This window comes from Papaver somniferum, chromosome 2, assembly GCF_003573695.1.
Source record: "Papaver somniferum cultivar HN1 chromosome 2, ASM357369v1, whole genome shotgun sequence".
Taxonomy (NCBI): Eukaryota; Viridiplantae; Streptophyta; class Magnoliopsida; order Ranunculales; family Papaveraceae; genus Papaver; species Papaver somniferum.
This window is the reverse complement of record NC_039359.1, coordinates 168,452,384-168,469,941: the sequence shown is the minus strand read 5'-3', so window position 1 is coordinate 168,469,941 and position 17,558 is coordinate 168,452,384. Positions and strand designations below refer to the sequence as shown.

Here is a 17,558-nt window from a genome sequence, read left to right as displayed (position 1 = left end):
GATGGACCTAATATAGCCTAACAGGCTTGGTACAATGAATTAGATTGAAAAACTTGGGCCAGAAATCCGAGTTTGGAAGTAAACAGGGGACCGAGATATTTTTAATTACGGAAGCTGTGTGAAGATTGGGAGAAGATATTTGGGAATATATTCTCTCATGATACTATACGAACAATTTTAGACAATCCAGAGACGCGTAGAAGAGTTAAACAGGGAAGAAAATCCCATATCCTGCATCAAATACAAAGAAAATATTTCCGACGTTAATGGAGATTTCGGGGAGTTATTGTGAAGATTTGAAGGCATTAAACAGTATATAAAGGCTCTTTGGGTCTACTAGAGAGTCTGTCGAGAGTTTTGGGAGGTTTGGAGGCGAGAAGAGAGGCGCAGGAGGAGTTGCACAGAAGTTACCTGCTGCTGCTGCCATTAACACGCCTGAAGAACACGAAGAAAGGACTCGCAGCAGCAGTCGTTCCTCAACAGTGAAATCGACTGTCGCATGTGGGTCGTAGTTCTTCAACGGCAACAGCACCTCAGCTCTGTCGTTGATTCTGGACGCCTTCTGTGGGTCGCAGAGTTCTGTTTTACATCAATTTCTTGTATTTCTCTTCATTGTAAAACACTTTTGAGCATCAATGAAATATTTTGAGAGCATTTTTACTATGATGAGTTAAACCCCAACACTGGGGCGACGGAGGAGGCCGAGCTTCATAAATGGGTAATTTTATTAATTCTTTTTAAGACTTTTGCATTAAAAATTAAGTGAAATATGATTTAATTAAATTGGGTGTTATTTGATTAGATGGGTCATGCTTAGCTTAGGTGATTTGATGTTCCATGCTTAACATTTACAACCAATGTTTTGAGAATCGACTTTGGCAAAATAAGAGTCCATATATGTTTTGAGCTATTATTGTTGAGAATAAATCATTAAGCCTTATGTTATGAAGATTGGCCGAATCATTAGTCCCAGTACCTCTCTACCAATTTGTCAATATTTATATATATATTTTTAAATCTAAAAATCCATTACCTTCACAAGTTCGAGTTTGAACGATACCCCTTATCATCATTACTACAACCACCAAAAATCTTTTATCAATACATAAAATAACCAAATAAGTACAATATCGAGTACTAACAATATATACAAATGAGCTATATTATACACATAAATGCGTCTATCAAGCTTGTACCACCACTTCACCCATCTGAAACAGTTAGACCACTTCTCGGTCGAACTCGCAAGCGTTGCTATCTCAAGTTTGTTTGTCAATGTTAGTGATTAAAATTGTAAGTCCTGATTTCTAGTCTACTTATAGTGATGTCTCGGACCAGGATAGATTGTTTAGTTGAGCATTAGACTTCACGACGTTCATCAATTGAAGACGAAGAACTACTAAGCAGAGCCTGTGGAACTTCATCAACAAAAGGTATGTGGAGAATGAAACTCATCTATCACTTGGAAAGCCTATTTCTACTCTATCTCCTATATTGAAACAAAAGTCGTATTACTATAGTTTTCGATTATGCACATTTGAGATTTCGAGCTGAGATTAACTCGCTTACATATTTCTCGAAATATGTGTTAGTAAGCTTTCACTTCAACCAAGTTCATCTTATATTCTTGATGAAAGTCAAAGATGATCATGTGAAAAACGCCGAGTAACATCTTATATGGTTTATGTGATACAATCATTTGGTGTAGACTTGGAATGTTTCGTTATGATTATTTCAATAACTTGAAAATTGCTTTGATGCTAATAGTGTGTGAAAACGGCTATTATCATCCTCTAAGAAAGTTTCAATGATTGAAATAGAGTCTAGAACACTTAACCAACATTGGATTATAAACATGTTATGCACTCTTACATATATGTGATCCATGTCCGGGAACCATAGTATGCATACCCGTATGCATACCTGTTGATTTGAGATGTCCGGGAACCTAACTACGCGTACCCGTACGCATACTGTCGTATGGTTCTGTTTGAGGGTGAAATCGGTTTCTGCTGATTTCGGTAATTTCGGGTGTGTGGGTGAGAACCGAGTCTAGACCCTAAACAATGTACTGCAAGGGAGTACTTTAGATTCAAGAGATCAATCTGTACAAATCCGTCCTAAACCAAGAAATGGCCGTTCCAGACTTGCTTCGGTCACAAAGATAAGGAGAAGGGTTGGTTTTGGGGAGGGAAGCGAAGAGAGTGTTGAGACCAGAATAGTTGATCCTGGAAGAGTAGTTATTTTGTGACTTGCATCAGAAAGTGGGAAGCTAACAGATGGGAAAGCTAGCAAACGTTTTCTGAGTGTTGTATGCTCCTGACCAGAACTTCTCGTTCGGTGGAAACAGGTAAGACCTATTTATACAAGTCGAAGTGAAACGTACTCTGGTCTCGCAAGAAATGGAAAACGGATGAGTAAATGGGAAAAGGTGGTAACCGGTAACGCCTGGAATTGATGTTCCATAAAAGAAAGCGTTTCATCATTACTCCCTGTATTTACTAACCGCCTCATCCTTATGACACTGTCTTATAACGGGCGTAGGGTACTGATAGACGCATTTATGTGTCTATTTTGTTCTCAATATTCTGTATTGTTAGACTCGATTAAGTACTTATTGTGTTATTTTGTGTTTTTGTAGATGTTTTTAGAGAAATAAGCCTTTACGGCGAAATGATCTCGAAAAGTAGTGTTTTACACCCCAGGATAATGTACCGGAGGCACCTCAGAAATGCACCGGAAGCGTCCCAGAAATGTACCAGAGGAACCCAGAAAAATTACTATTTCCACCCCAAAATTACTATTTCCACCACAATTGCTAAAGGGACACCCGTACAGGATTAGGGGGAGGACACTTTTCTTCTCATAATTCAAATTTTGGAAAAAGGCGGGAAAATATTTCTTCTCACTGGCAGTTGGGTCGATCGATTTTTGGAGGGGTTAGAGTTCGATTAAACCTCTGATTTTCAATGGGTATTTTTGATATGGATAGAGGAAGACATTTTGGGTGTTAGGATCGATCATAATTGGCTGGAATCATCGCAATCAAGAAATCAGGAAGCACGTTCAAGAAATGAATATCACACGATCACATCAAATTTAGACGTGTACTCATGTGTTTGGAGAGTGTTGAATCGATTCTACAGCGTGTAAGATCATGTTTGGAGTGTTTATACATCATTTCAGCGCGTGGAGAGCTAATTAAAGGAAGAAAATATCCAAAAAATATTTTCTCTTTAAGCCGAGTAAAGAGAGAATTATCTTGAGTTATGGCGTGATTAAATGAGGCTGAGGAGTATAAATAGATTTCTGGTATCACAGAGAATGGGTGTCGAGAGTTTGGGGTCGAGAGGATAGCTCAGGAGGCATGAATTAAAAGTTTTTTAAAACTCTGTTGCTGCTGCCACTGCTGCTCGTGAAGAACAGGGAAACGGCGACGATTTATTCATCCTTCGTAACAGTTTCTTCAACTGGTTTGCAATAAACTAGAGTTAATATTTGTTTTGTTTTTGAACTATAATTGCTAGAATTAATTTCTGAACCATTTGAAAATGAAAAAAAACGGCCGAATCTTTAGTCCCAGCACTCTTGCCCATATTGTTAATATTTTTTGTATATATTTATTTTCTATTAAGTCTAAAAAATTATCCTTCACAAGTCCGAGAGTTTGAACCTCATTACTACAACCCACGAAGAATCATTAATCATTTTGGCGCCGCCGCCGGGGATTTGTATTTAGGTAGATTTTTTTTTTAGATTTATTTTTCTTTGTTCTTTTTTACGTTCTTTGGGTCTTTGTCCATGTGCTACAGGTTTTGAGGCTTGGATCGAAAAGAAAAAAAAAGAAGTTGTCAAGAATTTTGGCGATTTCATAAAGACTAGGAGCTAGAGCGTAAAGCAAAAAGAACGGAAAGAAGACGAAGGACTTTTTTTTATTATAATTTTTTAGATATTTTTATTATTATTATTATTATTATTTTATTTTTTTTAGAAACTGTAATTAAGGTTTTTTATTTTTGTAATTTTTTATTTTTGGACATTTTTTTCCGGATACTGAACATTGGACATTGTTTTTAAACCCTACGGAAGGGTCATATTAAAAAAAAAAATTAAGTACAAATTGTTTGCAGGGAAGGACGACGATTACAATATCCTCTCGACCCCAATTAGCGATAGTTTTCAGGAAACTAGGTAAGGGCATGCTATTCTTGTCCATTTTCTTGGTTCACTGCAGTTTCCTATGGTCAGCTCTATTTGGTTTTGAAGACCCACATTTATTTCGACTGTTACTTTATGGTTCGAGTTGACCAATCCTTTTCTAAGTCTAGCTGAAGACTTTAAACTTAGCACTTCTTGGGAGGTAACCCAATCTCATGCAACACGGTAATATCCTTCCTTAACTCTTTTGCTTCAAATAGTAACCGTTTCTCCTTGTTCATGCTTTTAATTTCATCTTTAGAACATTGAGGACAATGTTAGATTTAAGTTTTGGGGTATGGGAGAAACTTTTTAGTTGCAATAAATAAACTCCAGAGCCTAGAAATTTATGCCTATTAAGGATAGCACTGACCAATCTAAGTGGATGGAAGATTCTTGGTTTTAGGAGTTGAGGAACCAATCTGATTAGATGGAAACATCTATAGAGTCTATTCATAAAAGCACAGAGCTCAGGTGTTAGAAAAAAAAACATGGTAGTTTCGCCATATCCTCGTGATGGAAACATCGAAAGAATCCTGATCACTTCTTTTTGTTTTATTTTTACCATTGCTAGGGTGAAATAGAGTGACTGACATACACAAAAAAAAAATTGAGGCCAGACCACCAGACCACCAGACCAACTGGAATAAACACAATAAAGTCGACCATTGGTACCCTTGTATACACTACACCATTTTTTCCGATTCGAAACGGTTATTGAGCGTTACGAATCGGGGTTGTAACTGTTCCGGACCGTTACGAAAAGGGGTGCTACAATTTTTTTGTGACGGCCTAGCAGCCGTTACGATTTTTTTTTGTAACGGCGCTTGTAATAGCGAAGAGCCGTTACTACGTGGCACTGTCGTAACATGCGAGAGCCGTTACGAATTTATTTAGTAACAGAACGTTGTAACAAGCTGAAGCCGTTACGAATTTTTTGCAACAGTAAAAAAATTACTGCCGGTCAACCTTGTCCTGGTCAAAATCAGTCAGCAATGACCAATTTTGACCAGGTCAAGGTTGACCGGCAGCTCATTCTCGGTCGGAATACGCCGGAATTTAAAATAAGAACCTGCATACACCTTTCATTTATCCTTCACAATCAACAATATTTTTTTCAATCAAATTCTTGTCCATTCAATCAATTCTTATCACATTCAAATGGATTCATACAAAAAAGAACTTGAGTTCTTCTAAGTACCAAATTTTGTTCTTCTAAGTACTCAAATTTTCTTCTAAGTATCAAAAACAAAGGGAATACACGGGAATCCTAAGTTCAGTTCATAGAAATTCCTATGTTCACAAATTCATCTAACTGAAGTTTGTTCTATCATCGAATACACTTTTAACCTAAGTTCAGTTCTTACTGACGGAAATTGCAGCTGCTTTTCAACCTAAGGACTGCCTTGTTCTCCAACCTTTCTGCTCCAAACTTGCTGCAGCAGAGCATCATCCAATTAACCTGCCAACCAACACCTCGGCTGAGAACAGAAGGTGGCAAAAGATTTGCGCACGAAACCTCGAGACTGCGATGTAGGTTCCAGTGGACTGCAATTTATCAAAAAAAAAATGTGTATACGAATACAAAGCTCTATATTCTGTAAAATTTAGATGAGCATCTGGATTCTAATGGCCATGATAACCATATATGAAGAGCAAAACTAACCTCTACGAGATCGATAGATATGTTCCCTCAGCATGAGTTTTCATTACTTCTAAATATACTCTCTTCTCTTTTGATACCTCCCATGCTGCTCGTTCTGCCACTGCTTTTCCCTAGCAACACCAATTCTGCAATAAAATCATAGATAATACTTGTTAGTGATTGCATAACGATTCACCTGCCAAATCAACTGATCCAAAGATAATTTTTCATAACATAAAGCTACCTTGTGCACCTGGGTGAAAGGAACGATGTTAAAGTTTCATTTCAACACCCAGAAATGAAAAACAATTAGAAAAAGCAAAACATATCACTACTTACATGCTCTTTTAACAACGACCGAAAGCCTGTAGTTGACCGAGACATAAAAACATTGTAGAAGTATTCTGTTTTCCTTTGGGTGTGGCCACAAATTGTGAAGTGCACATTTAGAAGTTGAAAAAAGACACCAGATGTCAGTGACTGAGTTTTATTTGCAGGATATATTAAATATGAGTGAGAATGAAAGAAGTAAATAAAGTTGGCGTCGAAGCCACTGAATCATTGGGACTAAAAAATTTAGAGAAATCAAATCATTACAAATTAAAGATTTCAAAGCAACACATCCATCTACTACCCTACGACCAAATCACACCAGGAAGTATGCAATAAAGTAAGCTATCATCTGTGAGAAGACACACATAGAAACACTAGAAGTTGATTTTCAACTATAAACAATTTACCATTTTCAAGATAAGTATTAAACCACTTACCTCTTTGTTCGCTCTAGCCTCTGCCAATGCTTCAGCCTCCTTGAAGCATTTAAACCACTGGTGTAAAATTATTTTTGAGCTGCAAGTTCAGATTGATGTTTCTCTATGATTTCTTGCAGATACAACCACAGACAAACAGAAAACAATGAACACACAAGATAAAACAACAGTATTACCTGAGCTTTCTTTTCTTCCATTGTGTCATACATTCAAGGAATTCGATGTACATTTTCTTCAACTTTTCAATAAATTGTGCAAGGCTGCGACAGAGTAGTAAAGACACCATCACAATTCAACCCTCACACAATATGTATTTTTAGTGAACTCAAAATTTACATTCACTATAAGATTTTTCAATGATTTTTCAAAAAAATGGAAGCTACGGTTTAAGATTTAACCTTCGATCTCTTGGTATGAAAATATCGGTATTAAACCAAAATCTGCACACCTTCAGATGCTCATCACGTACAGCAGCAACATGCCTGCAATTCCTTCTCCCAACTGCAGCCCCATTCTATCTTCTTAACTCAAACAACATCAGGTCCAGAACCATCCAATATCAAATGTTATTAAAGCTCTACCAGAACCACCATTTCCTTATTCTTCATATCCTTCATCCATCTCACAAAAACAACCCCACAATTTCATACTTTCCCTGCACTTCAGTCCACCTATAGCATACTAATTCTCTGTAAAGCCAACATCAACACCAAAGCAGCTCACAAGTTAAAGAAGAAATCAATCCTAATAGAAACCCTAAAATTGAAATTACACAAATCAATTCATACTAATTGAAACCATAAAATTCAAATTAAACAAATCAATTAATACTAATTGAAATTAAAAAAATCAATTCATATACCTTCAACTTCAGTTCGTCAGAGTTCTTCAAATACCTTCAGTTTTTCAAACCCTAACATAAAATTATATTAGATTAGTTAGTATATATATCCTTCAAACCCTAAAATTTAATTTAACAGACGAAGAAACAAATACCTTCTTCTTAAAAGTTCTTCTCCAGAGATAAAACCCTAAAATGAAACAGAAAATGAAATCGTAATAGATTTATCAGAACAAAAAAACCCTAAAATGAAATCAGAGAAAGAAATGAGTTCGTGAGATTTATCAAATGAACAAAATAACTAAAAAAAAACTCTAATGAAAAAGCAGATGATTAAATAAAAAAACAACTAACAAATCGAAACTAACAGATTGAAAAAACTTACGATTGACACTAACAGATCGATTGATGCAATACTCTAATCTCTAATCTCTTTGATCGAAACTAACATATCGATTTACTCGATAAAACCTAATATCTGCAGAGGCGAAGAGAAGAGAAAGAGAAATGAAGAATAGAAATTGTTGATGAGTTTAATCGATAGATATACTTCTCTTCAGGGGAGGAATAATCCTCTAGCATTAGTAAACTTGGGTGGAAAAAAGTTGCACACGGCTGAATGGCACACGCGCAATAATATCCTGTTACCGGCTCTTGTGTGACCTAACACGTAAAAATTAGCTTGTTACGATTCGTAACAGCTTAACCCTGTTACGAATCTGGAGGAAAATTCGTAACGGCTTCGGCCTGTTACTTCTAGGTTGTAACGGCTTTTTGTAACAGAAAAATTTGCAACGGCTACTGGGCCGTTACGAATTTTAGTTGCGACTCGGGAAAAATGGTGTAGTGATATGCCAGCTGAGTTGACCTAGAGTTAGGATTATCGACCACTGGTTCCCTTGTATATGCCAGTGTGTTGATATTAGTCCAGACCAGTATCTCAGTCCATTAGGATAGGTTCACCTTAGTCAACATCATCCACGTACATCCACCTTCTTAATCTATCCATCTGATTGGTTAACTCCGGTTTATGATGTCCAGAAACTATCTGAGTAGAGCTCTGTCACTTATATGAATTTTAGTATGCTTGAGTGCAAACTCATGTACAACAATTGGAATTTCGTATCAGGGTTCTTCCTCCCATAATCAATAAGTATGCCAACCAATGTGGTTCTTTAGTGCCTTCCAAGGTTCTGTATAGACGGCTAGGGTCTGGAGTAAAGGTTTTGTCGGTACACCTCTGGTAAACCCTCCCGAGATTAACTCGGTCACTAGGGACACCTAGTGAGTTAGGATTTTATTTTTGCTCGAGGACTAGCAAATAATAATTTGGGGGTATTTGATAGACGCATTTATGTGTCTATTTTGTTCTCAATATTCTGTATTGTTAGACTCGATTAAGTACTTATTGTGTTATTTTGTGTTTTTGTAGATGTTTTTAGAGAAATAAGCTTTTGTGGCGAAATGAGCTCGAAAAGTAGTGTTTTACACCCCAGGATAATGTACCGGAGGCACCTCCGAAATGCACCGGAAGCGCCCCAGAAATGTACCGGAGGAACCCAGAAAAATTAGTATTTCCGCCCCAAAATTACTATTTCCACCACAATTGCTAAAAGGACACCCGTACAGGATTAGGGGGAGGACACTTTTCTTCTCATAACTCAAATTTTGGAAAAAGGCGGGAAAATATTTCTTCTCACTGGCAGTTGGGTCGATCGATTTTTGGAGGGGTTAGAGTTCGATTAAACCTCTGATTTTCAATGGGTATTTGTGATATGGATAGAGGAAGACATTTTGGGTGTTAGGATCGATCATAATTGGATGGAATCATCGCAATCAAGAAATCAGGAAGCACGTTCAAGAAATGAATATCACACGATCACATCAAATTTAGACGTGTACTCATGTGTTTGGAGAGTGTTGAATCAATTCTACAGCGTGTAAGATAATGTTTGGAGTGTTTATACATCATTTCAGCGCGTGGAGAGCTAATTAAAGGAAGAAAATATCCAAAAAATATTTTCTCTTTAAGCCGAGTAAAGAGAGAATTATCTTGAGTTATGGCGTGATTAAATGAGGCTGAGGAGTATAAATAGATTTCTGGTATCACAGAGAATGGGTGTCGAGAGTTTGGTGTCGAGAGGATAGCTCAGGAGGCGTGAATTAAAAGTTTTTTAAAACTCTGTTGTTGCTGCCACTGCTGCTCGTGAAGAACAGGGAAACATCGACGGTTTATTCATCCTTCGTAACAGTTTCTTCAACTGGTTTGCAACATTTATCTTCATTGTAACAGTTTCTTCATCCTCTTCTGCAACATTTATTTTCAGATTTTTAACGCTTATCTTCATCATAACAGTTGAGAGTTGAAACAGTCAGTCTGTAACGCATTTTTGCTGTTGCAGATTTCCTGTTTCATTGTTTTCTCCTTTTGTATACACTTTTTGAGCCATCAATACATATTTTGAGTGTGTTTTCTACATGATGAGTTAAACCCCAACACTGGGACGACGTAGGAGGTCGAATTTCATCCATGTGGTAATTTCATTAATTCTTTTATTTACTTTTTGCACTAATTTTAATTGAATTAAGATTTTAAATTAATTACTTGTGATTTCATTTGATGGAGTATGCTTAGTCCTAGGGATTTTTGATATGCCATGCTTAAGAAATACAAGTAATATTTTATAAAATCTATCTTCGCAATAAACTAGAGTTAATATTTGTTTTGTTTTTGAACTATAATTGCTAGAATTAATTTCTGAACCATTTGAAAATAAAAAAAAAAACGGCCGAATCTTTGGTCCCAGTACTCTTTCCCATATTGTTAATATTTTTTGTATATATTTATTTTCTATTAAGTCTAAAAAATTATCCTTCACAAGTCCGAGAGTTTGAACCTCATTACTACAACCCACGAAAAATCATTAATCATTTTGGCACCGCCGCCGGGGATTTGTGTTTAGGTAGAATTTTTTTTTAGATTTATTTTTCTTTGTTCTTTTTTACGTTCTTTGGGTATTTGTCTATGTGCTACAGGTTTTGAGGCTTGGATCGAAAAGAAAAAAAAAAGAAGAAGTTGTCAAGAATTTTGGCGATTTCATAAAGACTATGAGCTAGAGCGTAAAGCAAAAAGAACGGAAAGAAGACGAATGACTTTTTTTTATTATTATTTTTTAGATATTTTTATTATTATTATTATTATTTTATTATTTTTTTTAGAAACTGTAATTAAGGTTTTTTATTTTTGTAATCTTTTATTTTTGGACATTTTTTTTTCCGGATATTGAACATTGGACATTGGTTTTAAACCCTACGGAAGGGTCATATTAAAAAAAAAAATTAAATACAAATTGCTTGCAGGGAAGGACGACGATTACAATATACTCTCGACCCCAATTAGCGATAGTTTTCAGGAACTAGGTAAGGGCATGCTATTCTTGTCCATTTTCTTGGTTCACTGCAGTTTCCTATGGTCAGCTCTATTTGGTTTTGAAGACCCACAGTTATTTCGACTGTTACTTTATGGTTCGAGTTGACCAATCCTTTTCTAAGTCTGGCTAAAGACTTTAAACTTAGCACTTCTTGGGAGGTAACCCAATCTCATGCAACACGGTAATATCCTTCCTTAACTTTTTTGCTTCAAATAGTAACCGTTTCTCCTTGTTCATGCTTTTAATTTCATCTTTAGAACATTGAGGACAATGTTTGATTTAAGTTTGGGGGTATGGGAGAAACTTTTTAGTTGCAATAAATAAACTCCAGAGCCTAGAAATTTATGCCTATTAAGGATAGCACTGACCAATCTAAGTGGATGGAAGCATCTTGGTTTTAGGAGTTGAGGAACCAATCTGATTAGATGGAAACATATATAGAGTCTATTCATAAAAGCACAGAGCTCAGGTGTTAGAAAAAAAAACATGGTAGTTTCGCCATATCCTCGTGATGGAAACATCGAAAGAATCCTGATCACTTCTTTTTGTTTTATTTGTACCATTACTAGGGTGAAATAGAGTGACTGAGATACACAAAAAAAAAAAAATTGAGGCCAGACCACCAGACCAACCGGAATAAATACAATAAAGTCGACCACTGGTACCCTTGTATATGCCAGCTGAGTTGACCTAGAGTTAGGATTATCGACCACTGGTTCCCTTGTATATGTCAGTGTGTTGATATTAGTCCAGACCAGTATCTCAGTCCATTAGGATAGGTTCACCTTAGTCAACATCATCCACGTACACCCACCTTCTTAATCTATCCATGTGATTGGTTGACTCCGGTTTATGATGTCCAGAAACTATCTGAGTAGAGCTCTGTCACTTATATGAATTTTAGTATGCTTGAGTGCAAACTCGTGTACAAAAATTGGAATTTCGCATCAGGGTTCTTCCTCCCATAATCAATAAGTATGCCAACCAATGAGGTTCTTTAGTGGCTTCCAAGGTTCTGTATAGACGTCTAGGGTCTGGAGAAAAGGTTTTGTGGGTACACCTCTGGTAAACCCTCCCGAGATTAACTCGGTCACTAGGGACACCTAGTGAGTTAGGATTTTATTTTTGCTCGAGGACTAGCAAATAATAATTTGGGGGTATTTGATAGACGCATTTATGTGTCTATTTTGTTCTCAATATTCTGTATTGTTAGACTCGATTAAGTACTTATTGTGTTATTTTGTGTTTTTGTAGATGTTTTTAGAGAAATAATCCTTTGCGGCGAAATGAGCTCGAAAAGTAGTGTTTTACACCCCAGGATAATGTACCGGAGGCACCTCCGAAATGCACCGGAAGCGCCCCAGAAATGTACCGGAGGAACCCAGAAAAATTACTATTTCCGCCCCAAAATTACTATTTCCACCACAATCGCTAAAGGGACACCCGTACAGGATTAGGGGTAGGACACTTTTCTTCTCATAATTCAAATTTTGGAAAAAGGCGGGAAAATATTTCTTCTCACTGGCAGTTGGGTCGATCGATTTTTGGAGGGGTTAGAGTTCGATTAAACCTCTGATTTTCAATGGGTATTTGTGATATGGATAGAGGAAGACATTTTGGGTGTTAGGATCGATCATAATTGGCTGGAATCATCGCAATCAAGAAATCAGGAAGCACGTTCAAGAAATGAATATCACACGATCACATCAAATTTAGACGTGTAATCATGTGTTTGGAGAGTGTTGAATCAATTCTACAGCGTGTAAGATCATGTTTGGAGTGTTTATACATCATTTCAGCGCGTGGAGAGCTAATTAAAGGAAGAAAATATCCAAAAAATATTTTCTCTTTAAGCCGAGTAAAGAGAGAATTATCTTGAGTTATGGCGTGATTAAATGAGGCTGAGGAGTATAAATAGATTTCTGGTATCACAGAGAATGGGTCTCGAGAGTTTGGGGTCGAGAGGATAGCTCAGGAGGCGTGAATTAAAAGTTTTTTAAAACTCTGTTGCTGCTGCCACTGCTGCTTGTGAAGAACAGGGAAATGGCGACGATTTATGCATCCTTCGTAACAGTTTCTTCAACTGGTTTGCAACATTTATCTTCATTGTAACAGTTTCTTCATCCTCTACTGCAACATTTATTTTCAGATTTGTAACGCTTATCTTCATCATAACAGTTGAGAGTTGAAACAGTCAGTCTGTAACGCATTTTTGCTGTTGCAGATTTCCTGTTTCATTGTTTTCTCTCCTTGTATACACTTTTTGAGCCATGAATACATATTTTGAGTGTGTTTTCTACATGATGAGTTAAACCCCAACACTGGGACGACGGAGGAGGTCGAATCTCATCCATGTGGTAATTTCATTAATTCTTTTATTTACTTTTTGCACTAATTTTAATTGAATTAAGGTTTTAAATTAATTACTTGTGATTTCATTTGATGGAGTATGCTTAGTCCTAGGGATTTTTGATATGCCATGTTTAAGAAATACAAGTAATATTTTATAAAATCTATCTTGGCAATAAACTAGAGTTAACATTTGTTCTGTTTTTGAACTATAATTGCTAGAATTAATTTCTGAACCATTAGAAAATGAAAAAAACGGCCGAATCTTTAGTCCCAATACTCTTGCACATATTGTTAATATTTTTTGTATATATTTATTTTCTATTAAGTCTAAAAAATTATCCTTTACAAGTTCGAGAGTTTGAACCTCATTACTACAACCCACGAAAAATCATTAATCAGGTACGCCGCACGCTGTAAACCGCCAAACCAATATCCAATGAGCATCCCCCAGTTTGTGACATGTGTTGATATCTCGAGTGTTTTCGTGGAAAACATGTAGCATGTTGTTGTTCGGCAATTTGAGCTTGGGAGAGTTGTCGGCTCGGTGGTGACCTTCGACGGTCGAGATTTTGCATCTTGAGAGGAAGGGTGGTCGTTGATTATTGCAACCCTTCGTTTGGTATCCAGTGGCATGAAAGCATGGCCGATACGGCTTTAATATGGCCTAATTTAGGCGCGGCCAAAAGTTAGGGTTTTGGCTTTGTTTGAGCGCGACCAAACTAGGGCTTGGCGTTGGGACAAAGGTTTCCATGCGTTAGATGGTAACCTTGGACGGATAAGATCTGTATCTTAGATGGAAAAGTGGTCGTTGATTTTCGCAAGCCTTTGTTTTGGTAGCCGCATAGGGAAGGCCAGCATGGTATGACGCGGCAAGGTGGTTGGCATGCCATTGGCACATGTGGCATGGCTAGCATGCCTTGGCGCGGTTTGGGCGTGGCCAAAACAAAGGTTTTTGCGTCGGGCCAAAGGTTACCATGCGTTGGTTGGCGACCTTGTATGGCTTAGGTTTGCATCTTATATGGAAGGATGGTCGTTGATCGTCGCCAGCCTTTGTTTTGGTAACCGCATAGGGAAGGTCGACATGGTATGGCACGACAAGGTGGCTGGCATGCCATTTGCACATGTGGCATGGCCGGCATGCCTTAGCGCGCTTTGGGCATGACCAAAACTAGGGTTTTGGCGTTGTTCTAAAGGTTACCATGCGTTGGTTGATGACCTTGGATGGCTGAGATTTGCATCTAAGATGGAAGAGTGGTCGTTGATTGTTGCACGCCTTCGTTTTGGAAGTCGTGAAGGGAAGGCCGGCATGGCATGGCATGGCATGGCTTAGGCGCGACAAGGTATATGGCGCGGCATGCCATTGGCACATGTGGCATGGTCGGAATACCTTGGTGTGGTTTAAGCGCGGCCAAACTAGGGTTTTTGCGCTGGGCCAAAGGTTACCATGCGTTGTTTGGCGACCTTGGACGTCTAAGATTTTCATCTAAGATGGAAGGGTGGTCGTTGATCATCGCACGCCTTCATTTTGGTAGCCGCATAGGGAAGGCCGGGATGGTATGGTTTAGGCTCGGCAAGGTGGATGGCAAGGCATGCCATTGGCACATGTGGCATGGTCGGTATGCCTTGGAGCGGTTTAGGCGTGGCCAAAACTAGGGTTTTGGCGTTGGGACAAAGGTTACCATGCGTTGGCTGGCGACCTTGGATGCTAAGATCGACATATCAGATGGAAGGGTGAACGTTGATTGTTTCAACCCTTCGTTTTGGCAGTCAGCGGCATGTAGCGGGGCCAACATGGCTTTGGCATGGAATCGTGGCTGGCATGGTTTTCCATTGGCATGGTGGCGCGGCTGGCATGGTTGGAATGCCTTGGCTCGGAGGTGTGGCTGGCATGGCATGCCATTGGCACATGTGGTTCGGCTGGCATGGTTGGCATGCCTTGGCGCGGAGACGTGGTTGGCACGGTGGCGCGGCTGGCATGGTTGGCATGCTTTGGCGCGGAGATGTGGCTGGCATGGTTTGCCATTGGCACGGTGGTGCGGCTGGCATGGTTGGCATGCCTTGGCGCGGAGACGTGGCTGGCATGGTTTGCCATTTGTACGGTGGTATAATAATTTAGGGTTTGGTGTACGAAGGTGATGTCGGTCAATACTAAGGGTTCTGCCGTGGAACATGACACATATATATGTAAAAAAAAAAGGTACCCTGGTAATTCTTACGTAAGCGTGTTGAATGATTCAATAAATGCGCTAGTGGTCCTAGTGACGTCATGTCAGATGTAAGGTTTTACGATTTTAACCCTAAGCTAAAAACCACCATCAACATTAAGTCCCCTGCTTAGCTCGGAACAGGAGCATTGTTGCGAGGTAAGCATAAGATGGTGACAGGCGAGAACAAAATCGAAATGACAAGTCGTGAAAATATGGTCAAGAAGACCCGACTAACCTTTTTCGAGAGGTAAGGAGAGTTCGTGATTCTCGTGTTGGCGGCCTTGTATAGATTCTACTTGTGGTGTTGCTGGCTAGACCGTGAAGTGGTGAGATGTAAAATTTCGGCTTGGAATGGGAGTCGCAGGCGTTGGTCGGCTTGGAATGGGAGCCGCAGGCGTTGGTCGGCTTGGAATGGGAGAAACTGGCTTCGGTCAGTGGAATGGTGGAAACTGTCTTCAGTCCGCAGAATGGTGTAAAATGGTTTCAGAACTTCGGATACCAAGCGATGGTGATGATGCTGGAACTTCGGTTATCAAATGGTAGTGATGGCGCCTGGCAACTTTGTCGAAATCAGGGTTTGGGATGTCGAAACCCTAATTATCACTCCTTACTAAAATCGTTGTAGAATTCTCGTACGAACTCGTATTTTGACGTTCCGCCCCTCCATCTGACCGGAAAAGAATTTCTTATCACCTTACGCGGGAATATTTAGGATTTGATCTCGTTTAGGAGGTGAAAACGGCCCGAAAGTGAAACTCAAGAAGAATTCAGGAAGGATGTTGCGGGCCTAGGGTAGCATAGTCGCGCCGAGTCATTTGTTCCCGTTCATGGAGCAAGAAGGGAACTTTATTCTGTGCAAAACTCTAGAAACTCCGTCCGTATGAGAAGAGGTATTGACTATCTTCTGTTTTCTGTTGCTCGTTTGTATCCGCGCTTTCGTCTGCAGTGTCTCTCCAGTGGATTCCAAAATTTACCAAACTCCATTGCATTCTTGGGACGGATGGATGGAATATATGCTCGGAAACGATCATGTCAGGGTTAATCTTGTAGATTGTGGTTGCGGTGTCGGTCCATCCTCGGCTTTAGGTTGTTCAGTACTTGGACCTTCTGATCGTGATGATGATGTGCTCTGAATGCTTGTATGGTCGAAAACTTCTGGCTCCCCCGGATGAAATAGGGAGACGTTTCGTTGTCGATGTGCTGCTATCAAGTCTTCCAGGACTTTGTTCCAAGCGACATCCTTCGAACCATCTTATGAATCTTGGACTATCATTTGGAATAAGATGTGGTAAGAAGTCCCCTGTTATTCTTCGGTTTGATCTGATGGAATGGATGAATATGTGAATGTATCTTTGTGGCGTGCTCTTGAAGTCTTCGGCGTACATGTACGGATTCGTGTTGATAAATTCCTGCGGCTCGTGAAACTTCGACAGTGATGATGTTGAAATCAGAAATAACCAGGTTGAGGGGAGTGAAAGCGTCTCATGCTAGTAGTCCCCATGTGTATCCTATTTTCATTGCATCGCTTTGAATCCACGTCCACGTGATTTGATACAAGCTTATCGTACTCTTCTGGATGTGACGTTAGGATGCTCAGGATATCGCATGGACGAAATATTCTGGATAGCGAAGATGTAGGAATGGAAGAGTTATGTTGTTTATCATGGCTCCCTCTGTTTCTTCAAGAAAATGATTCAGCCGCGTCTCTGGAGTTATCTCATGAGTCTTTGATGGTTGTCGATGGACTACGAAGAGAAGTCCACAGTCGCATTTTTCTTCATTTTCTGAAGTTGTTTTCCTCTGAGCAGGCTTGGGATCCTCCGCGGCCTCGTAAAGTGTTGAAGGCATCTTCTAGACAGAGAGGTGATGATATTCTTGCGCTGCACCCTTGAAGAGTAGATGACCTTGTTGCGGCTATGGATTTTTGGTTGAATGTCTCTTCTGAGCTTTAACAGTGAAGGGATTTCATGTATATCCTCAGTCCTCAAGTATGGTTTGCATGTTTCCATCTTTGTAGTGATTGCTGCTGTGGTGAAGCTCTGGTTGGTATCAACAAATGAGCGGCAACAATTCTTGGTAGCAGATGTAATCATAAGAGACTACATTGTCGTGGTA

At 39.1% G+C, this 17,558-nt stretch overlaps 2 long non-coding RNA genes across 3 annotated transcripts; both read right to left on the bottom strand.

The window, feature by feature from the left end:
* Window positions 1-5,396: 5,396 nt before the first annotated feature.
* On the bottom strand, window positions 5,397-6,423 carry LOC113354244. The gene is made up of 3 exons (XR_003361742.1): window positions 6,182-6,423; window positions 5,864-5,988; window positions 5,397-5,745 (listed from the first exon to the last, which is right to left on the bottom strand). It is a non-coding gene; the product is annotated as an uncharacterized LOC113354244 (long non-coding RNA).
* Window positions 6,424-6,588: 165 nt separating this feature from the next.
* On the bottom strand, window positions 6,589-7,643 carry LOC113354243. 2 transcript variants are annotated; one of them, XR_003361741.1, is made up of 5 exons: window positions 7,609-7,643; window positions 7,475-7,525; window positions 7,011-7,301; window positions 6,789-6,872; window positions 6,589-6,691 (listed from the first exon to the last, which is right to left on the bottom strand). It is a non-coding gene; the product is annotated as an uncharacterized LOC113354243 (long non-coding RNA). The 2 variants fall into 2 exon arrangements; XR_003361740.1 differs by lacking the exons at window positions 7,475-7,525; window positions 7,609-7,643 and having other exon boundaries at window positions 7,011-7,332.
* Between the last annotated feature and the right edge of the window lie 9,915 nt (window positions 7,644-17,558).